The sequence below is a fragment of the Myotis lucifugus genome, unplaced genomic scaffold (assembly GCF_000147115.1).
Source record: "Myotis lucifugus unplaced genomic scaffold, Myoluc2.0 scaffold_198, whole genome shotgun sequence".
Classification (NCBI taxonomy): Eukaryota; Metazoa; Chordata; class Mammalia; order Chiroptera; family Vespertilionidae; genus Myotis; species Myotis lucifugus.
In genome coordinates, this window is record NW_005871246.1 from 657438 (window position 1) to 680976 (window position 23539).

General features: G+C 44.8%; 1 long non-coding RNA gene across 1 annotated transcript; it reads left to right on the top strand.

Annotated features, from left to right (window-relative positions):
• Positions 1–12876: 12876 nt before the first annotated feature.
• Positions 12877–23246, top strand: LOC102423005. The gene is made up of 3 exons (XR_002831321.1): positions 12877–12984; positions 14824–14916; positions 22944–23246. It is a non-coding gene; the product is annotated as an uncharacterized LOC102423005 (long non-coding RNA).
• The last annotated feature ends 293 nt before the right edge of the window (positions 23247–23539 follow it).

Consider the following 23539-nt stretch of genomic DNA (forward strand, 5'->3'; position numbering starts at 1 on the left):
CTCCACCCTCGCATGATCTTTCACCGCGGCCCACCACCGAAGGTACGCACGGCCATTCCGCCTCTACGCCGCGCTGATGCTGGGCCGGCCGTTACTAGGACGGAGGCCGCGGGAGGGCGGGCGGGCGCCTCGGCAGCGGTGGTGGACGGACACGCGGGGCGCGGCGCGCGGGCGGACGGCGGAGGGATCTGCGCCGGCACTTGAGCGGCCTCGCGCCCAGGCTCCCAGCGCCGCGGACGGATCCAGACGAGCGCGGCCGTGTTCGCAGCTGACGGACCCCGAGACGAAGCTCAAGTGGGAGGGGTAGTCGCCTCTCGCGACAGCCAGGCCGGCAGGGCCCGCCTCCCCCCCGCTGATTGGCTCAAACTTCCCCATCTAAGCCTGTGATTGTTTCGGGTCCCCAATCCAGATTCACACCCCCCTCGACCACGCCCCCCGATGCTGTCGATCACGTTGGGCCCGCCCCGTTCCGCCCCTCCTTGGCCGGCGGAGTCGATTGGCCCATCGGGCCGGAGCGATGGAAAATCCGGGGCAGATTTCTGGTTGCTTTTGTTCCCACAGATTTGCGTGGAGCATTGTAAAAGCTAGGCGTCCGGCCTGTTTTATTCCTGAGCGTCACAATAGGGAGATAGCGGTGTCTTCGAAAAGCCGCTGGAGCGGGGCTCCGGAGACCCGAGTCCCCATCCCTGCTCTGCCTGCTGAGCTGTGTGACCTTGGGCAAGTGGCTTGGTCTCTGAGCCTTGGGCGCCTTCTCAGAAGATGAGGGTAATAATAACCGCCCCGGCGGCTTGTGAGCAGGTTGTGAACTCATAGAGGGAAGGCGCCCTCGTTTCTGAGGCTGTAGGCCTGCCTTGGCTATGTGATGGGAACAAGCTTTCTCCACTAAGTAAGCCTCCTTTCAGGGGGTTACTCCCTCGGCTCCGGGACCTGGAGGATGCAGATACACCCACCAGGGGTCAAGGAACAGGTGAACCGCCCCCTCACCTGGCATTTGCATTGGCACCGGATTACAGGCTGGGGAAAGGTGGGGCACCCAACCACCTTTAAATTCTGCAACTGCAAGCAGCTACAAATAAGGAAACTGAGACCCAGGAACAAGAAATTCATTCCTCCCGTACTCTACCTCTTAGTCTAAAGCCGTTATTTAGATGTCTTGTGATCAAGGATGCGTCGTTCCCTAAGCAATTTTATGGAGGCCTGGTATATGCCAGGTTCTAAGCCCTGAGCAGGGCAGCCACGAGCAAAGTGGTGCCCTCCCTGCCCTAGGGAGCTTAAAACAGACATTACAGAGCCATAGTTGGGGGAAAAAGAAAATTTGTTTTCCACACCCTCTCCACACCTTGGACAAATTTTCCCAGAGGCACCCTGGTGTTCTTGGTCGGTGTAGGAAGGAGCAGGAATTCAGGATAGCTTCCCAAGGGTATTAAATCCATGTAGGTAGCAGGGGCAAGCTGGGTCTCCCCGCCTTATTTCCCCAGTCTAAACTAATTTCTACAAATAATTGAATTAATCCTTGTTCTCTTTTACCTCACCTTTTCGAGTGATTCCATGGAAGTAGTCACATTCAAAAATCTACAAGATGAGGGAGTGAAGGAACATGAAGATCAAGACCATTAACACCTTTGCCTTCTATTGATAAACGAAGCTCCTCAGAATGGGATCTTATCAGCATTGGGGGTTCCTCAAATCCAGTCCAATTTGGCTGTGAAATCCTCAAGCTCTGGTGCCAAGCCAACCTGGATTTCAGTGCCAGCCCTAGCCTGCTCTGGGACTTTGGCTGTTCACTCAACCCCTCTGAGCCTCAGTTTCTTCATATGTAAAAGGGAGTCAGGTACCGCATGGACCCACCCCCCCCAGCTGACAGTGGAGCTCATAGATGCTAATGGAAGCCATCCCTAGCTAGGACAACTAAGCCACAGAAGTCACTAGATCAAGGTCTCCCAGCCCCTGACAGCCTTTTTTTACCACTTCTTGCTGTGGTATTTGCTACTTAATGTCTGCACTGGGTTGAATAGTGCCTCCCAAAAGATCACATCCACCCAGAACCTCAGAATATGACCTTATTTGGAAGTATGGCCTTTTCAGATATAATTCAGGTAAGAATCAAGATGAGATCATGGTTAGAGTAGGCCCTAAACCCAATGAGAGTGTCCTTCTAAGAGGCAGGAAAGGTCAAGCAGAGACTCAGAAAAGGCCATGTGAAGACGGGAGCAGAGATTAGAACCAGGGATGCCTGGAGCCACCAGAAGCTAAAAGAGACAGGAAGGACCCTTCCCTAGAGCCTTCAGAAGGAACAGGGCCCTGTCCACACCTTGACTTTGGACTTCTGGACACCAGAACGGAGAGAGGATAAATTTCTGTTGCATTAAGCCACCAAGTTTGTGCTTACTTGTTATGGCAGTTTTAGGACACATTATATCATGTCCCCCTCAACTTCAGCTCAATTTAATGCAACTCAATGGGTAATAAATTGTTATCCTACAGGATCAGACCCCACTAAGGGTTTGGGAGCCTTAGAGTCTAAGGAGAATGGGATCCAGCCCCCGCATCTTTAAGGAACTGGCAGGCTGAACTCCCTACCCCAAAGTAGACATGCTGTGTGCTCTGTCTGTAGGAGCTGTCCCTTCTGCACACTGTTCCCTCCCCCGGGAAGCAGCCAGGGGTATCCCAGGGGAGAAGGGTGGACACCCACCTGGCAGTCCTTCGGAACATAATCTCTCAGGCCCGGCCCTGATGCTGTACCTGCCCCCCCCCCCCCCAAGCCAGGGTTCCTACTCTAAAACAGATTTCTTCTCTGTCCTATTTAGAGCTTCTCATTTTCCCATTCTCTGCAAAAGGTAACCCCTGGATTCAATATTTCTCCACCTCTGCATTGACATAGTGGAGGGGCTGTGGGGCTGTGGGAGGAGGTTGGGGGAGGGGCACAGGACAGGTCAGAGAGTGGGGCATTCCTCCCCATAAGCAAAACTGAAGCTACAGTTAAAAGCTAGGCTGTGTGTTCAGATAAGGAAAGAGTCCTCACACAATGCAGAGTGGACAGCAGGTTCACCCCCTTCAGGCCATACTTGCCTTGAGCTTAACTCGGGGCCAGGGGTTGATAGAGCAGTGGGCCTTGCTGTTGGGGAGCTCATAGTCAAGGTTGGGACAGTACGTCTTTTTGCATTTCCAATAGGGCTGGAATGGAGCATAAATTAATATTATTTATGAGAAAGAGAGAGACTTGGAGCTCACCACAAATTCCCCAAACAAATGATTTTGCAGTGGAGATATGACGTGCCTAAGTCGGAGTTAGTGATACTGACTAAATTACCACAGTAGGTGATGACAGGGCTGAGGCCAGATTGGCCATCTGGGATTCCAAGCACAGCCCCTCCTCCCCCTCACCCCCCTCCACACACACACCATGTAGCCTTACTTTTTCCTTTTCCTTTCTCATTTATAATGGGGAGAGGAGCCTGGAGGCCAGGCTGGGATCAGGAACATGAAAACACGACTGAGACACAGATTAAAGAGTTGGGGCTGGAGGTGCACACCCAGCCTCCCTGCCTGGATCCGCTGCTTATTTTTTCATGGGAGTAGCTCATCAGGATGTGTGTGGTCTCAAGTAGGATGGACTTACTGAGTTTCATTTTTTCTTTGTCCTAGACCCTGCTTTCCTGTGACTAAGAGAGCAAAGGGACTCCAAACCTCTAATGTGAAAGCCTTAAGAAGTGGGTCCTGCCCTGGCCGGGTGGCTCAGTTGATTGGAACTCGTCCTGTACACCAAAAGGTTGTGGGTTCGATTCCCAGTCATGGCACATACCTAGGTTGCAGGTTTGATCCCTGATAGGGGTGCGAACAGAAGGTAACTGATCTCTCTCTCTCTCTCTCCTTCCTCTTTTTCTAAAAATCAATAAACATGTCTTCGAGTGAGGATTTTTTTAAAAAGCAGCATACTGACATGATCCTTGCCCAGTGCCTCAACTATGATGGCCTCCTGTGACTGCCATAACCCCATGTGACTGGTCCTGAAACTGCTATCATTGTTCCCATTTCACAGATGCTCAATAGTCAGTCGTGGACCCAGGGCCATACAGTTCATATTGCCAAGTCCATTGCCCGGACTCCGGCCCTCCAGGAGGAAAGCACAAAGTTGACTTGTCATTTATTCACTAGTTCTGCAAACCAAAGACTCCAAAGGTGTCTGTCATATGCCAGTTTTCCTGGCTGTGACTGCTAACAAAGTCCACCCGGAATCACAACTGGGCAGTTGTCTCAAACTGCACCCAGCCCTGTTTCTGCACAGCCACACGCTTTCCTCCAAGCAGACCTGCTTCCCAGGGTGTCTTTGGCCTTGGGCTAGATGTGGTGTTTCCCCCGTGGGAATTAGCTGGGCCCTTATTTAAGATGTTGATTCCTAAGCCTGACCCCAGGTACTGACTGAGTCAGACACTGGGGAGCGGGGCCTTGGGCTCTGCATTTGCCAGCACCCTGGTGATCCCCTGGTTTGAAAACTGTTATTGGAGTGGAGGTCATGCTTTCAGGCTTCTAGTCAACCAATAGCAACCACAATTATAATCAGTCAAGTTTGTGTTACATGCCTTCCAGCCAGCCAGGATACTCCCTATTTTATTGATACATTGGGAAGCTGAAGCTTGAAGAGCTCAAAGAAAAAACAACAAAATAATCATGGACACAGACAACAGTGTGTGATTATGGGGGGAAGAGGGTATGAGGGGATAAATGGTGATGGGGAAAAATAAAATAAAGGGGGGAAAAGAAGTCACACTGTGGATGCTCATCATTAAGTTCTGCAGCCTATTTCTGTTGGATATTTGTTTTCCACATTTCTATGTTGCCTATATCACAGTAATGAAACGCTCTGAAAGCCAACAATTAACTCACCGCTGCTCTCAGTTTTGTGTGTTTTATTTGTTTGTTTACCTTTTTTTACTCTGGAAGTTTTAAAAAAGACCCAAAGTCAAGGAATAGTGTAGTAATTCCCCATATAGCCTATTGCCCAGCTTCAATAGAAATGACATTTTGCCATTCCTATTTTATCTACTTCTCCCACTCCACGCTAGCATAACATTTTCTTTCTGTAGTATTTTAAAGCAACTAAATTGGAGCATATATATGTATTAATGTGTTGTTGTTTCTGATTATGAGATAATACATGCTCCTTGTAAAGAGATTATATCTCACTAAAAAACAATGTAACAGTTAAAAATAACCTCACTCCTCAGTCATAACCAATGTTAACATTTTGAAATACATCTTTCTAGACACTCTTGTATTCATATATATTTTTGCACGCCTAGTTTTACAAAAATAGTATACTCCATAAAAATAGTATTGTACTCTACATTTCGTGATCTGCTTTTTCCACTTTACCTACCCCAGATGTCTGTCCATGTTGTGGACTTGTATAAATCACAGTTTTCAAGGACAGCCCAGAATCTTGTTGTTTGGATGTATGATGATTTATTCAACTAATTCCCTGTTGTTGGGCACTCAGGTTGTTTCTCTGCTCTGTCGATTGAGCTTCAAAAGGCAGTTCTGCTTACCTGGCCTTGGCACCAGGCTGCACCAGATGTACCTTGTGTAGAATCCTGCCTGACTTTCCGAGAACCATCAAGCAGAGGTAAAGATGGAGGGACTAGACTCTTCCCAGTGCCTACTCAAATTGTCACTGCTTGGTTTGAAGTCTCAAGACAAAAGACACACCCAGATTCAAGTGTGCGTGAAAATCACACCCCAAAGGCAGGTAACGTATTGTTTGGGTGACAAGATTTAACTCAAAATATGGAAGGTTTCTTTTTTAAAAATTTTTTAAAAATTGTTGACAATATTACAGATGTCCCTCATTTCTCCTCACCCTTGGCTCCCTCCAGCCAGCCCCTACTCCACCCCAGGTTTTCATCACACTATTGTCTGTGTCCATGGGCTAGGCATATATGCATATATGTTCTCTTCCCATCCCTCCTACCTTTCTCCCCTCTGAGATCTGTAATTCTGTTCCATGCATCCATGCCTCTGGACCTATTTTGTTTGTCAGTTTATTTTGTTCATTAGATTCCATATATAAGTGAGATCATGTGAAATTTTATTTCTCTGACTGGCTTATTTCGTTTAGCATACTAATCTTCAGGTCCATCATGCTGTTACAACGGGTAAGAGATCCTTCTTTTTTATAATTGCCCTAGTGGCCCGGTGCACAAATTCGTGCACATTGAAAGGAAATTAATTAGAAGAAATATTTTAATATAGCTATTTGCCCTTTCTCTATAATAGAAGTGTCAACCAAATCCACGATTGACAATGACGGATGGAAACACATGTGCGATTGGCTCCAGCGAGAGCTTTATATGTATCGTGCGTGCGTGAGTCAACTTAGCCTTTTATAGACATAGAATAAACTTGCTTAATTAGACCTGCTTTCTGATTTAGCTAAACTTTTTCCAGCCCAGTGAAGCACCCCAACTTCTCTTTTAGGTAATTGTCAGCAACACAGCAGTAAATATCAACACGAAGCAGATTATTATTGTAGATCACGTAAGGAGAACAAAAGGTAAAATATTTAACTGTAATAGTGCGCCCCCCGCCCTGGCTCAGGCTGGGGGACCTCAGGCAGTGCCTCCTGCCCCGGTGCTGGGCCAGGGAACCTCAGGCTGCGCCCCCTGCCCGGTCCAGGCCAGGGGACCTGAGTCTGCGCCCCCCACCTGGCGGGGCTTGACAAGGGTGGGGCCAGCCAGGTCTGGATCTCGCCCAATGGGGGTGGGGCCAGCTGGGTCTGCGTCTTGTGCAATTTTGAGGTGCCGTGGGTGGGTGGGGACTTGACTCTGGGTCCCACGGAGCACCCCAGACTCTGACAGGAGGAAGATTTTCATATACATTTTACTAATTTTCTTTCATCTCTGACACTTTTATTATAGAGAAAGGGCAAATAGCAATATTAAAATATTTCCTCTAATTAATCCCCTTTTAATGTGCACGAATTTTGTGCACTGGGTCACTAGTATATATATATATAGATAGATAGATAGATAGATATAGATATAGATATAGATATAGATATAGATATAGATATAGATATAGATATAGATATATAGCTATATAGATATATAATATAGATAGATAGATAGATAGATAGATAGATAGATAGATACACTGAGTGGCCAGATTATTATGACCACCTGACGTTTGTAGGCAAATTAGCTATAATTTCACACTGAAGTTGCTAGAGGGCCAGACCATTATAAATAGGGAAGCAGGTTGTTTACCATGACAGTAGAAGTGATTTTTTTCTGAAGATATGGGTAAATAATGCGATTTAACAGCCTTTGAACATGGGATATATTTGAATGTGAGTGGCCAGATTATTATGACCACCTGACATTTGTAGGCAAATTAGCTGTACACTGCATCCTATGGGATATGGAAGCTGAAGGCCTGTTCGAACACCTTTGCTGTCTGCAGTTACCAAGATAAAACGTCTCCAATTCGCACAGGAACACAAGGATTGGACAGTCGAGCATTGGAAAAAAGTCATGTGGTCCGATGAATCACGTTTCCAGTTGCATCATGCAGATGGCAGAGTGAGAATTTGGCAGAAACAGCATGAAAGCATGCACCCCACATGCATGAGTACAACCCTTCAAGCTGATGGGGGGAGTGTTATGGTTTGGGGCATGTTTTCCTGGCATGATTTGGGCCCTTTAATTCTTGTGGAACAATGTCTGAATAGCACAACATACCTAAGTATCATGGCTGATCAACTTCATCCTATCATGTTGATGGCGTATCCCAATGGAGATGGCTTCTTCCAACAAGGCAATGTGCCATGCCATGGTGCTTGTATTGTGCAGGAGTGGTTTCAATAACATGAGGGAGACTTTACCTTGCTTAGGTGGTCCCCACAATCACCAGATCTCAATCCAATTGAACATTTGTGGGATGAAGTTAAAAGAGCCATCAGGCAGCTGGTTCCACAACCATCAAATCTCACAGAACTGGACAGTGCTATTCATCAGGCATGGTGTCAGATTCCTCGCATCACCTTTCAACATCTCATGGAATCAATGCCAAGAAGAATTGCCGCAGTATTGAAGGCAAAAGGTGGCCCAACGAAGTACTGATGGGGTGGTCATAATAATCTGGCCACTCACGTTCAAATATATCTCACGTTCAAAGGCTGTTAAATCGCGTTGTTTACCCATATCTTCAGAAAAAAATCACTTCTACTGTCATGGTAAACAACCTGCTTCCCTAGTTATAATGATCTGGCCCTCTAGCAACTTCAGCGTGAAATTATAGCTAATTTGCCTACAAACATCATGTGGTCATAATAATCTGGCAACTCAGTGTACATGTATATATTTTAGAAATTAACCCCTTATTAGATGTATCATTGGCAAATATGTTCTCCCATACAGTGTGTTCCCTTCCCATTTTGATGATGGTTTCTTTTGCTGTGCAGGAGTTTTTTAGCTTATTAAAATACTAATGGCATATTTCACAGATCTAGAATAAATAAATATTCCAAAAGTTTATATGGAACCAAAAAAGTGCCCATATAGCCTCAGCAATCTTGAGAAAGAAGAACAAAGTTAGAGGGATCACAATACCAGATATCAAACTATACTACAAAGCCTTTGTAATCAAAACAGCCTAGTACTGGCACAAGAACAGATATATAGATCAATGGAACAGAAGAGAGAACCCAGAAATCAACCCAAGCCATTACACTCAATTAATATTTGACAAAGGAGGCAAGAGCATACAATGGAGTAAAGACAGTCTCTTCAAAAAATGGTATTGGGAAATTGGACAGATACATGCAAAAAATGAAACTAGACCATGAACTTACACCTTACACAAGAATAAACTCAAAAAGGATAAAAGACTTAAATGTAAGTCACAAAACCATAAATATCCTAGAAAATATAGGCAGTAAAATTTCAAACATCTCATGTAGGAGAATTTTCACTTATACATCTTCTAGGGCAAAGAGAAACAAGAAAAATAAACAAATAGGACTATATCAAAATATGGAAGGTTTCTTTTTAAACAAACATACCAGAGCTCACCTAACATAGTAACTCTCCTTCAAAGAAGTCACCCCACAAGGCAGCACTCTCATTGCAATTAAACTATGATTGCTTGAAAATACATCAGTGAACTCCTCTTTTAAAACTGTCTCCAGAGACTGGTGTAAATCATTTTTTAATGTACTGTGTGCTGGAGAGCCTCCATGCTTCAAGGTGGGATATCTGGAGACAGCCTGTGCTGGTAAATTACAAACAGGATAATGTACTCGGCCTGGTTTGAGCAGAAACATGTATTAAATTATAACAGGGAATTCAGAGTCTCTAGCAGGGTCTGAGAGCCAGGAGTGGATATCATTCTTGTATCTGTTAAAAAATGTCCATGTTCCTTGCCTGTTTTCCTATCAGGTTTTATATCTTTGTTTCTATCAATTTTTTAATTGTTGACAATATTATAGATGTCCCCCATATTCCCTCTTTTTGTCCCCCTCGCCCCACTGAAATCTATTATTCTGTTCCATGCATCCATGCCCCTGGACCTATTTTGTTTGTCATTTTATTATGTTCATTAGATTCCACACATAGGTGAGATCATGTGATATTTCGCTTTCTTTGACTGGCTTATTTTACTTAGCATAATAGTCTCCAGGTCTATCCATGCTGTCACAAGGGTAAGAGCTCCTTTTTTGTTTGTTTGTTTGTTTGTTTCTGTCAATTTTTTAGAGTTCTTTAGATATTTGGGATATTAGCCCTTTATCTGTGTTTTATTTTTAAATTTTCTCTCCCAGTTTGTCATTGCCTTTGACTTCATTCTTAGCGTTTGTTTTTTTTTTAACCTTGAAGAAGTTGTTTTTATTTTTATGTAAAGTTAAATGTATTGATGTCTTTTTATATTGCATCTGAATTTTGGGTTGTGGTTAGAAACCTTTCCTTACACCCAGATTATAAATACATTAACCCATGTTTTCTTCTATTATATATATGGGTTCATTTTTTCATATTTAGACCCCTGATCCATTTGAAGTTTACTCTTATGTAGAGTATGAGGTATTTGCCTTTGAAACTGTTTTATTAAATGTATTAATTAAACCAGGGAATGCAAATTAAAATGCTTTAAAGAGCCAGACAAAGAGTAAATGAGAGAAACTAGATGGCAGAATAAAATAGGGAGTATTGAGGTCTGTGGCCAACCATAGATTAAATTTGGTAGGTGTATTAGTTTCCTAGGGCTGCTGTAACAAAGTTCTGCGAACTTGGTGGCTTAAAACAACAGAAATTTATTTTTTTCAGTTCTGGAGGCTAGACGTTTGAAGTCAAGGTGTCTCAGAACTCTGATGGAGAATCTGCCCCAAGCCTCTCTCCCAGCTCGTGGTGATGGCTTCCTAGCTCCATCACTCCCACCTGTGCCTTCATCGTCACGCAGCCTTCTTTGTGTGTGTCTGCACCCAAAACTTCCTCTTCGCATAAGGACATCAGTCATTAGATTTAGAGCCCACCCTAATTCGGTTTGCCTTCATTTAACTTTGCAGATTACATCTGCGAAGATCCCGTTTCTAAATAAGGTCACGTTCATAGGTTCCAGGGGGACACTATTGACCCAGAAGAGTGAGGGGAAAGCAGAATTGTCTGGAGCCCCTGTGGCCGCACTCTGAGAGTTTGGGGACCCTTTGTAGATATCTTACGTTGCTGTCAGAATCATCTCTGCTTAGTGATGAAGAAACTGCTGTGTTGGGAAACTGAAACTTCATTCTGAGAATCGGTTTTGAAAAGCATTGACAGCTTGTCCACACAAAAAGGAAGAGGAAATCCAATGGTCAACTCTTCTAAGTCTGAACTAACGGATGGCTTGTCCCGCAGCCGTGCAGAAGACAGGCTTGTTCAGTATGAATATTTGGGTTTCCCATGGGAAGCCAGGCCCTGTTATGTATTTTCTGTGACTGTAAAGTGTGAGTTCCTTCAAATTCCTCTGTGCCAAAAGAGGGCCCAGGAAGGAGGAAGATGGTGCCTTCCCTGGCCAGTGGCAGAAAGGAACTCTGAGATGCTGGAAGGGTCAGAAGGACATGACATGCCGTTGCTGCTTTGAAGACAGACGGGGCCATGTGAGAAGGAATGTGGGAGCAGAGAGTGGCCCCGGCCTACAGCCAGCATGAACCTTAGACCTACAGCCTCAAAAAAATAGATTCTGCCACAACCTGAATGAGCCTGGAGGCAGATTCTCCAAGAGTCCAGCCGGGTGACACCGTTGTTTTCACCTGTGAGACCTGAGCAGAGAACCCAGTGAAGCCTGTTCAGATTTCTGCCTGTAGATTGTCAGATGATACATGGGGGTTGTTTTAAGCCACTAGGTTTGTGCTAACTTGTTATGCAGCAGTAGAAATTAACACACCTCTGCTCTTGGTGAATTTCTAGGAGTGGAGACACTAGATGGGGGAGAAACGGAGATTTGGCATTGGGCAATTTCTTTCTTCTGTTGCACCTCCATCCATATATTCATCCATTCCGTTTATAAGAACTTCTATTCCCTGTGCAAGATATTAAAATCAACCAGTGTGGGGTGTTCTCAGTGGCTTCAGAGATTGATAGGAATCAGACATACATGCCCTCTTCTTCTGGATAACTAGTAGTGAAGACCAGGGAGCCAGGTGTATCTAACCACATTTTATCCTGGCGTCTTATAAGTTCCCAGGGCTAGAAGTAATCTTGGTAAAGTCTTTTAACACAATTCCCCCTTTGGGGTAATGTCCCAGATAATTGCATTCCCTCACCCCCAAAAAGAAGCAAACAGCAAAGGCTTTCATACATCACAGACCTGGGTGCACCTAGTAAGTTACTGTCCACCTCCCAGTAGCTCTACCTCATAATGTCGAAGATGAGAGGTGTGAAAACTGGCTTGTGGCAGGTACTCAATAATGTTAGAAGTTGGGCTTATGATCCTCAGGTGTAACACTTATTGCACACCCCTCCCTGATAACATGTTGTTAAGCCGCATGACCCAGAGCAGGGATCCTGAGCAGTGTCCTCACACCATCACAAAGCTGAGGACTAGAGAAGGGACTTGCAGCTTTGGCTGCATATAAGCATCATCAGGGGATGGCTAACCACGGCCGTGCTGGCCCCGTGAGGAGCTGGCCCACTGCCTAGAAAGACAACCCATGGAACCCTGAGCATCGAGGGAGCACGTGGACGGCGCAGGCCAGGTTTCAGGTGGGAGGAGGGTGTGGTGCTGAGCAGGTCAGTGTAGGGTTTGAAAACCATTTTGTCTTTTGCATGATTTGAGACTCTTGTGTTGAGGAGGGGGTGTGAGGACGGAGGGGAATGCGAAAGCCCCCACTCAGGCAAGGGTGACCCAAGGCCACAAGAATGGGTGGGAGTCGGGGGGCTGGTGTTTGATCATGGAGGAAGATCATGGGCAGACCTGGCCCTTTACCTTCCCTGTCTCTGTTGTGGGTTGAGTTGTGTCCCCCAAAAAATATGTGTTGAAGTCCTAACTCCTGCTCCCTGTGAATGTGGCCTCATTTGGAAACAGGGTCTCTGCAGATAAAATCAGGTTGAGATAATGTCATTAGGGTGGGCCTCATCCAATAGGACTTGTGTCCTAAAAAGAGACACAGGAAGGAGGCCTTGTGAGGACAGAGACAGAGACTGGAGGGATGCAGCCACAAGCCAAGGGACACCTGGGGCCCCCAGAAGCTGGAAAGGCAGGAAGGGTCCTCCCCTAGAGCCTTCAGAGAGGCAGCCTGCCAGCGCCTTGACGTCAGACTTCTGGCCACCAGAGCTGTGAGAGATCTTTGTTGTTCTACCCTTCCCCCCCCCCCCCCGCCCCGTTTGTGGTGCTTTGATAGTGCAGACTCAGGACACTGATCCAGTCTTCGAGGCAAGGGCCTGGAACGTGCAACACTGCTGATGAACTACCCGAAAGCCATTCCCAACTGTTCTCTCACTGTCTCAGACGACAAAGGTTGGAAAACAAAAATTTTACATGCCCACTTCCCTTGCATTCAGGAGTGACCGCGCAATCCAGTTCTGGTCAATAAGACCCAAGTCAGTCTGCCCAGGGGTAGCTGAAAATGTCTGCTTCTCTAACAAAGGGGAATGTGTCAGGCACACCTGCTCCCTCCACATCAGAGCCCCTGTGATCACGGCATGGCCCCAGCATTAGGGGTCCTGGCTGCTGTCTTATTACCTCGCCGTGGCAAGCACGGAGACTCGCCCAGACTCTGTGCCTGGCATCATTCAGCTGCTCAGCCACACTATGGCATGAGAAAAATAAACTCATGTTTGTTTAAATTAGGGGGTTCTCTTCTACCTGCGGCTGAACACTTTTCTAGCTGATATCATGCTCCGCCAATAGGAGCCTTTTCAGACCCTTCTTCCCTCTGGTGGACCAGAGAGGGTGAAGGTGGGAGCTCTGGGGGGAGGAGTAAACAGATTCTAATTCCGACTCTCACCCCTTCCCTCAGTGCCCCCAAACTATCTACTTTACAAGATGGCAGGAGAATAGGTAGGGGTCCTACGAAAAGCTCAGTACTAAAAACAGTCAGGGTCAGGGTCAGAGCTGTCTCATCTTGCCTGGACTTTGGACAAGGTCACCAAATGGGTACCCCTTTCTTTAGTGTGTGTGTGTGTGTGTGTGTGTGTGTGTCTATATCACAGACACCATCCTCCTCCCCAGCTCAGCTCAAGCCATTCCTGACTCAGAGAACATTAATGGCAATAGGTCATCACGGTTGCTGCCATTTATCGAGTGGGTTCTGTGCGTGGGGCACAGAGCAGTAAATCCCTTGCCAAAGAACAGACAGCTAGTAAGTGACAGAGCTAGGCCTTGAGGCTGGCAGCTCACCATGCCTCCTGCCAAGTCTGAGCTAAGGGTTTTGGCACTGACAGCAGGAAGGGCAGAAATGCCAAGGGACAAAGCACTTTCATGTCTCATTTAACCCTTGTGGCATGCTTTGAAATCAATGGATCATTATCTTCACCTGGCAAAAAAAAGTGGTCAGGCCTGGGGGGAGGAGAGTAGACACTGCAGAGCTTGGACTAGAACAAAGGTTTCCTGATCCAAAATCCTGCTCCCTCTAGAATGGCTGAAGATTGAGGCTGGGTTAGGATTGCAACTCATGGGTGAGAAGGGACACTGTAGAGCAGTGGTTCTCAACCTTGGCTGCACATTAGAATCACCTGGGAATCGTTTTAAAATCCTGATTTCTGGGCCTCATCCTCTGGAAATTCTGTTTCTTTGTTACGGGGTGGGGCCACAACATTAGTAACAAAGAAACAGAATTTCCGGAGGATGAGGCCCAGAGATCAGGATTTTAAAAAGGTTCCCAGGTGATTCTAATGCGCAGCCAAGGTTGAGAACCACTGCTGTAGAGCGAGTTTCTTCAACACAGTGCAGGTGACCCTGATGTCAAGCGCTAACAACACCTGTGGAGACCTACGTAGCAGCGGCATCTCACTCGGTTCTCCTTTGACAGATGATGAGACTGAGGCTCAGAGAGGCCCCTTGTCCTGTGTAGAAAGCCAGTGAGGACAGACCCGTGTCTTCTCCACTATGCGACCCTGTCACATTGGGGGTTTCCTGACCACACAGAGGCCTTTGCCCTCACGTGTTAACCACAGCAGCTTTAATATATACATACCAGTATGTATGTTTGTATGCTTTTATATGTATTTGGCTTATGATTTTGTTTGAAGTGTGGTTTCTGTGGCTGACAATTTTTTAAATCACTGATTAATGTGTCACGTGTGATTCTTTCATATATCTGATTCTTGGCACTGAGACTTACTTTCTTTTACGCAGGAATAGCATTCCACGAGGACATCTGTACAGAACGATCAGAACCATCCCAGGCTGTACAACACTCTGAGGCCATACTGCATGTCCCAGTGGAAGGTCAGTCCTGTTGATACACATATACTAGTACCAATGACTTAAATTATTTTTATTTTTAATTCTCACCCAAGGACATGTTTATTGATTTTAGAGAGAGAAGAAGGGAGAGGGAGAGAGAGAGAGAGAAACATCTATTGGTTGCCTCCTGTATGCACCCCAACGAGGTTTGAACCCACAACCCAGGTATGTGCCTTGACCCAGAGTTGGACCCACCACCCTTTGGTGCACAGGACAGCGCTCCAATCAACTGAGCCATATCAGCCAGGGCTCAGTTGCTTCTAAGCTCCTTGAAAGAAGGGACCAGGTTTAGTACTTTTTTTTGTCACTTTGGGTTTTTAGCTCTATATGGGTGCCTTATACACAGTAGGCACTTATCAAATGTTTGCTGATGGTTGTTCCTTCAGCAAAGTTTTTTGCAATGCATCTCCCAAACAAACATGTTCTTCTGTAAAGATTATGGTACTGTGTCAATTTCTCCAGTTAGTGGGAAATCTTTCCTATCAGTTATTATTTGTCATGTATAATTATGGTCCTACCCAAATGCTTGGAAAGTAGGATTTTTTTCAAAATCTTGTTAATATTTCCTTGTAACATAGCATTAATCCCAGAATAGGAAAGACTTGAGCCAGAAGAGAATTTAACAGTCAGATGAGTAATTTCTTAATCAGCAGATGAAGGAACTGAAGTTCACAGAGGTAAAGGGCTATCAGGGGCCACCCAGTCAATCCACTTGTCAGTCTGCTTTGGGAGATGATTTCTGGTGCAGAAAATTGATGATTCACACATTTTCAGGTTTTTTTTATCATCTCTATGTTTGACCTAATTTTTCTGTATTACAAATATGATAACATTTCGCAACATCACATTCTATTCACTGTCAATCCATGCATGCTTCTGTCATTAGACATGGCTATCCATGTGGCCTGTTAACTAAACAGCTCTCAGAACGCAGGGACCATGTTTGCTCATGGTGACTAGGATGTGTAAGGTGATCAATACAGATTTGTTGAATGAATGAAAGTTGGCCTGAAACACAGTGTATGACTTTCTCATCACTCCAGTGTTCCACTTAGCATATATACTAGTGATAAAATGAATTCGTGCATTGGGACTTACAAACTGGAGGCTGTCCACCTCTGTGGCATGGCCATGTCACAAATCTAAACCTTAGTCAGCCTGCACTTATGGACACAGATGTCAATCACAGTCCCCCAACTCAGCTTTAGCTAGCTTAACTTAGAAAGTAGGACCTGCTGGCCTTCTCAACAAATCCCCGACTTCCTGGCCAATCGTGCCCTGTTTCCACATTGCCTTGTCTAACATTCTATAAAACTCGCTCTTTCTCAAAAGCCCGTGGGAAGAGGGTCCCACTGCTGGTGAGGCACTGTTTGTCCCCAACTCATGGATTGTTTTTCCGTGAATCAATGACATCAAACTTACTACTAAATTGTTTTAGCTTTGTCATTTGACACTAGATTATTCGGTTTAGTTGCGATGGGATTTTAGTGAGAAATATCTTTGGCTGCACTAAACAATGGCATTAAACATATAGGGGTTACTTTTCTCACATGACAAGAAATCCAAAGATGAGCAGTGCCCGTGCTGCTCCATTAGTGAAGCTCCGTGATAGCAGGGACAGCATCCTTGGTTCTTTTGGACTTTTCTTATGGTAGCAATATGGCTGCCACATTGCTACAGCTGTAGGCATTACATCCTGTAGTCAATACAAGAAAAAAGAAGGAAGGGAGAAAACCTATAGATGTTTCTTATATGACCTTTAGATATTTCTTATAAGACAAAAAGCAAACGCTCTCCCGTAGATTTCTACTTAAATCTTATTTGCCAATATTGTGTCTGTGGCCACCCATGCCGCAAAGGAGATGAGGAAAGAAAGTGGCCAGGATCTGACCAAAGGCTTGGTGACTGGGCTTCCTCACTTGCACCCTTGCCATCGCCCTTCGAGAAGCAGGCCCAGACTAGCCCGCTGTTCCTGAGAAGAGAATGAGAGACAAGTGAAGAGGAGACATCCCAGTTGAGCCCAGCCTGGGTCAGCCAGCCTCCATCAGACCCCCAGATGGGTGAGTCCAGAGCTGCCCTATTGATCAGCTGACCCTCAACTTCCTGCAAATGTTTGAAAACTAATGTTTGTACAAAAACTCATATAATTTAACACCAAGGCAAACCAATTAAAAAATGGTTAGAGAACCTGAACAGACATTTCTTCAAAGAGGATATATATATGGTCAATAGACATATGAAAAAATGCTCACTGTCACTAATCATCAGATAAATGCACACTAAAACCACAATGAGCCCTGGACAGGGCGGGGGGAGGTTAGGTTGGTTGGAGTGTTGTCCTGTACACCAAAAGGCTGCAGGTTCGATTCCCAGTCAGGACACATACCTAGATTGTAGGTTTGATCCCCAGTCAGAGTGCGTACAGGAGGCAACTGATCAATGTTTCTCTCTCACATAGATGTTTCTATCTCTCTATTTCTCCCTTCCTCTCTCTCTAAAAAAATCAATAAAAACATATCCTCTGGTGAGGATTTAAAAAAACAACAACAACAACCACAACGAGATATCACTTCACACCTGTCAGAATGGCTATCATCAATAAATTAACAAACAACAAGTGCTGGCAAGGATGTGGAGAAAAGGGAACCCTGGTGCATTGTGCTGGTAATGCAGATTGGTGCAGCCACTATGGAAAACAGTATGGAGTTTCTTCGAAAAATTAAAAATGGAACTAACTTATGACCAAGCAAATCCACTTCTGGGTATTTATCCAAAGAAACCCAAAACTCTAATTCAAAAAGATGTATGCACCCCTATGTTCAGTGCAGTATTACTTACAATAGCCAAGATATGGAAGTAACCTAAGTGCCCATCAATAGATGCTTGGAAAAAGACATAGGTATAAAATAGAATATATTAGCCATAAAAAGAGTGAAATCTAACCATTTGGGACAACATGGATGGACCCACAGGCTATTATGCTAAGTGAAATAAGTCACACAGAGAAAGAAAAATACCACATGATTTCACTTACCTGTGGAGTCTAAAGAACAAAATAAATGAACAAACAAAACAGACAGACTCATAGATACAGGAAAAAACTGAGGGTTGCTAGATGGGAGGAGGGTTGGGGGGCAGGTGAAAAAGGTGAGGGGATTAAGAAGTATCAACTGGTGGTCAAAATAGTCACAAGGTTGTAAATACAGCATGGGAAACACAGTCAACAATCTGTAATAATAAAAGCATAATACGCTAATTAGACTAGATGTCCTTCCAGACGAAGCTTGGGCTGTGAGGGAAGCCCAGGTCCTGGGTGCCAGAGGGAAGCCAATGCTGGCAGCTGGGGGAAGGAAGGCCTACTCTTACACGAATTTCGTGCATTGGGCCTCTAATATTGTAATAATTATGGATGGTGCCAGGTGGGTACTGGACTTACCAGGGTGGTCACAGTTTAAGTTACATAAATGTCTAATCACTATATTGTATACCTGAAACTAATATAATATTGTATGTTGACTAATTGAAAACTAAAAAAGAGGGGAAAAAAACCTCTTGAATCTGCATATTGAAAGATCACAACTTGTCTCAGAAAAATTAACAATAAAACAAAAACAAAACTGCACTAATACAAAAAAGAAAACCAATTATTGTAATTTTTAAAATACACATTTTTACAACAGCTTTATTGAGATATAATCCACATACCCTATAGTTTACCCATTTAAAGTATACAATTCAATAGTGTTTGGTGAATTTAGAACATTTTCATCATCCAAAAAAGAAGCCCTATAGCCATCACCATCACTCCCCATTTCTCCCCAACAACCCCAGCCCTAGGCAACCGTTTACCTATTCCCATCTCTATGGATTTGTCTATTCTGGATTTCATATAGATTGAATCATACATTGTGTGGTCTTTTGTCACTGACTTCTTTAACTTAGTACAGTGGGGCCTTGACTTACGAGTTTATTTCGTTCCGAGACCGAGCTCGTTAAGGAGCTCGTTAAGGAGCTCGTTAACTCAAATTACTCTATCAACTCAATGCAAAAAATCGGCTGAGAGACAGCTGGTATCTCACAAAACTGGTTAGTCGGGACACTCGTAAGTCAAGGCCCCACTGTATAATGTTTTCAAGGTTCATCCATGTTGTAGCATATGTCAGTATTTCATTTATTTATTTTTGTCCCCCGTGCCAGTTTATTGATGTATAATTGACAAAAGTATATACTAGTATACTTAAGGCATATAACCTGAGGATTTGATATACGGATACATTGTGAAGTGATTATCACAGTCAAGCTAATTAACACTCTCATTACCTCACACAGTTACCCTTTTTTATATCCCTTTAGCACATGTCAGGTCTACAATACAGTATTAACTCTAGTCACCATACTGGGCATTAGATCCCCAGAATTTGTCCATCTTATAGTTGAAAGTTTGTACCCTTAATTGCCGCTTTGCGGTATTTTCTCACCTGTTGCTATGGCCATGATTACCTGATATAATTGGCAAAACTCATTGTTTACCCCTGGGTGAGTAGCAGAGCATTTATTAAGCAGGCACTGGGGTATGGCAAAGAGGTCCAAGACGTTGTCTCCCTCAGGGAGTTTATATCTCTAGCTGAGGAGAAGAAAGCCCTTAGGATCATGATGATTTGCTATTTTTGTTTCTCATATTATCACTTTGAACAGCAAAGAAAGCCACTGTGTGCCAAGCATTACAATAGGTGCTTTGTATATTTAATCCTTAACACAGCCTGGCATCAGGAAGGATGCTTTTGGCTGTGTGTACCAGAAAATCTAACCCAAAAGGGATTAAACAAAAAGGAAGTTCATTGTCAGGAAGTCCTCAGGTATTAAGGCCCCAGAGATAGTTAATGCATTGGCTTAAGGACACTGTTGAGGATCCAAGCTTTCTGCCTGTACCTTCTTTCCTCCTTTGTGTGTCAAACTTGACCTTAGTCTGGCTCTTCTCATGTTCACAAGTGGCTGCACTGTTCCAGGCATCACATCTAGCATCCAAAAAAAGAAGAAATATTATCTCTCTTTGTGTATCGATTTTAAGGGCAAAACCAAAAACGAAACCAAAACAAAGTCTTTCCCTGAAGCCCCTCAGCTCATTGACCAGATTGTGTCACATGCTCATACTTAAACTAACCACAGACGAGGAATAGAGTCATCATGATGGCCCTTGGATATGCCTTCTGGGGCTGGAGCCAGCCTCTTCTGAAGCCCATGGCTGTGCAGAGTGTGGAAACCATAATAAATTTAGGGTTCTGTTTCCAAATGAGGACACTGAGGCTCTGAGAGGTTATGTAACTTGCAGGAAGTCACATCTGGCATGCTGTTGTGCCAGGCTTCCAACCCAGATATGTCTGACCCCAAATGTCTCTCCACTAGACCACCCTGCTGCTTTACATGAGGTGGCAAGATGGGATGAGGAAGGACTTAAATTACATCATTATAGGTTGTTGTTACCCTTTAAGTATCATGAGCATTGTGGCCAGCATACTCTATTAGAGTCAACTTTTGATCATCATGCAGGTGCTCTGTAATCATTAATTTTACAGTGAGGCAGGTATAATGTAGCCTCGGATAACCACACAGGCTCATTCCAACATTGTCTGAAGGCCAAGTTGGCCAGGTTAATCACCTCCACATGTGGGAGCAGACTCGCAGCCTCCTGGTACACGTTTTTCCTTCTCGTCTGCCCTGTGGCTAGTTCTCTGAGAGTGAGCCGCCACACTAGGACGAGGGAAGGAACATCCTGGACCCAGTACTAACCATTGGCCATGGATAACTGTGGATTAGGCCAACCAGCAGCAACCTCATCCTCATCATTCACTTGGAACTCACACAGCACTGCACGTCACTAGCACGAACACAGGCCGTGTCATACCCAACTCTCCAGTTGATTGTGTGGCACCCTCTTCATTCTGTCTGGGTCATTCATGGTCAGTGACATTGGAAGCAAGAGGGAGCTGGGAAAACCCAGAGCTTTGGAAACCTGGGTTCTGTATTTCCCGGCTGGGTGGCCTTGGGTGTGCCACTTATTCTCTCTGAGCCTTGGTTTTCTTATCTGTGTAACAGGTGGTGTCTTACAGGGCTGCTGACCATGAACACTGATGTCTGATGTGTGGCTAGGCCCCCAAGAGCAGTGGCCATGAACGTCATTATGGTTGGGCTTGGGCCAATAACATTGGGATGAGCAGTCAAGGCTCCCGAGTGAAACTGCTGAGTTTATAAACTCTGGTGCCAACTTCTTACAGCACTTGGAATAGGGCCAAGGCGGATTCAAATGGAGTGAATTGATCTCCTCATAGCCACAGGACATCTTGGCATACTCTGAAACAAGAGCTTCAGTTTTCCTGTGTGTGCAGGCTTCAAAGTCTTGTGAGCTTCCTTGCTTTGTCCAGGGAAACTAGAAAAGAAACATTAAATGGATTTATGTTTCTGTATGGGTGGGTATATTAGCTTCCTCTGGCTGCTGTAACAAATTACCCCAAATTTAGTAGCTTAAGACAATACTAACTTAATATGTTATAGTTCTGGGAGTTGGAAGTCCGAAAGGAATCTTTCAAGTTAAGAAATCAAGGTGTCCGCAGGGCTGCATTCATTCGAGAGGCTCCAGAGGAGAATCCATTTCCTTGCCTGTTAAAGTTTTTAGAAGCCACTGGCATTCCTTGGCTGGTGGCCCCTTACTTCATCTTTAGAGTGCATCTCTCCAACCTCTGCTCCATCATCCTGTCCCCTTCTTCTCCGCTGACCTTTTCACCTCCCTCTTATCAAGAACCCTGTGATGACATTGGGACCTCCAGATAATCTCTCATCTCAAAACCCTTAACTTAATCATAGCTGCGAAGCCCCTTTGCCATATAAGGTGACATATTCACGGGTCATGGGATTAGGACGTGTGCAGCTTTGGGGCTATTATACGGCCTGCTGCAGAGCGTAGAAAGCAAACCTGTGGTGGAGGGGATGCAGTGTGCATCAAATGTCCCATGTGCTTGACGCTCCAGTCAGCAATCATACTCCTGGGGAGTGAGACAACCTGCAGAGGACCAGGAAGGGATTCTAGATTATTTCTGAAGAGTAAGAGAGAGATTTGGCTTTACTAATACTGGCTCTGGATTGACACTGGCTCTCTGTGTCCTTGAGAGCCCACACAGGTGGACAGACCCCACTGGCTAGTTTGGCAGACAGTAGTTAATGCAGTAATCACCCTTTTCTGAGGTTTTGCTTTTCGCAGTTTCAGTGGCCCATAGTCAACTGCAAGCCAAAAATATTAAATGGAAAATTCCAGAAATAATTAAATTGTGCGCCATTTTGAGTAGCGTGATGAGAACTTGTGCCGTCCAGCCCAGGACATAACTTATTCCTTTGTCCGGCGCTGCCATGCTTAGACACTCCCTGCCTTATAGTCACTTTGCAGCCATCTCGATGATCAGAATGACTGCTGTGGGGTTGCAGTGCTTGTGTTCGGGTAACCTTTATTTTCCTTAATAATGGCCCCCAAGTGCAGGAGAAGTGATTGTAGTCATTCAGATATGCCAGAGAGAAGCCATAGAGTGCTTCCTTTTAGTGAAAAGGTATATAATGTGCAGGAAAAAACATAGTACATATAGGGTTCAGAGTATCTGCAATTTCAGGCATCCATTGGGTATCTTGGAACATACCCCCTATGGATAAGGGAGGACTACCCTACAGGGCGTTGGTTGACCATATGTAGTAGGACTGAAAGGCAAAAAGGAACCTGAGGTAACACTGAGGGGGAGTAGGTGTGGCCCCTTGGGCTTGGTCATGCTGCCTGTGATCACTCCTCACCTATCTCCCAACATACCTCCTGTGGGAAGAGGGAGGCTTTCATAACAAAGTCCCATTGACCAGTTTGTTAGCTCTTAGGATATTGTACATAGGGTTGTGAAGTATTGGCTTAGGAAAATGGATTTGCAGGTTATATACCTATCTCATTGAGTCCTAACTAAATTAGACATGTGCCTTAACAGGATTCCTGCAAAGAAACTGTAGACTGAAGGAAATACTCTCCTAATAAATCAAGCACAAGTAAAGAGCAAGAAAATTACAGAGACAACCGTCTTATTTGTGGAACAGATTCTTTATCAGATCTATTCCAAAGTGAAAACAAAAAACAGTCATCCAATCAGACATCAAAGGAACACAGCCCCAAATTCCAAATGATCAAGAAGTCTATTGGTGCCAGAACCGGTTTGGCTCAGTGGATAGAGCGTCGGCCTGCGGACTCTAGGGTCCCAGGTTCGATTCCGGTCAAGGGCATGTACCTTGGTTGCGGGCACATCCCCAGTGGGGGGCGTGCAGGAGGCAGCTGATTGATGTTTCTGGCTCTCTATCCCTCTCCCTTCCTCTCTGTAAAAAATCAATAAAATATATATTAAAAAAAAAAAGAAGTCTATTGGAAACATGTATTCAAAAACCTATGAACATTTACAAAAATCCTCACCCCAAAGGCTTCTTTCTGCCTTGTATCAGTAATGATGGAAGCTGTCACAATTAGTAAGAGATTAAAAAAACAATGTTTAATCTTTTATTCAGCACTCTAAAAGTTTTATTTTGATTACTAGAG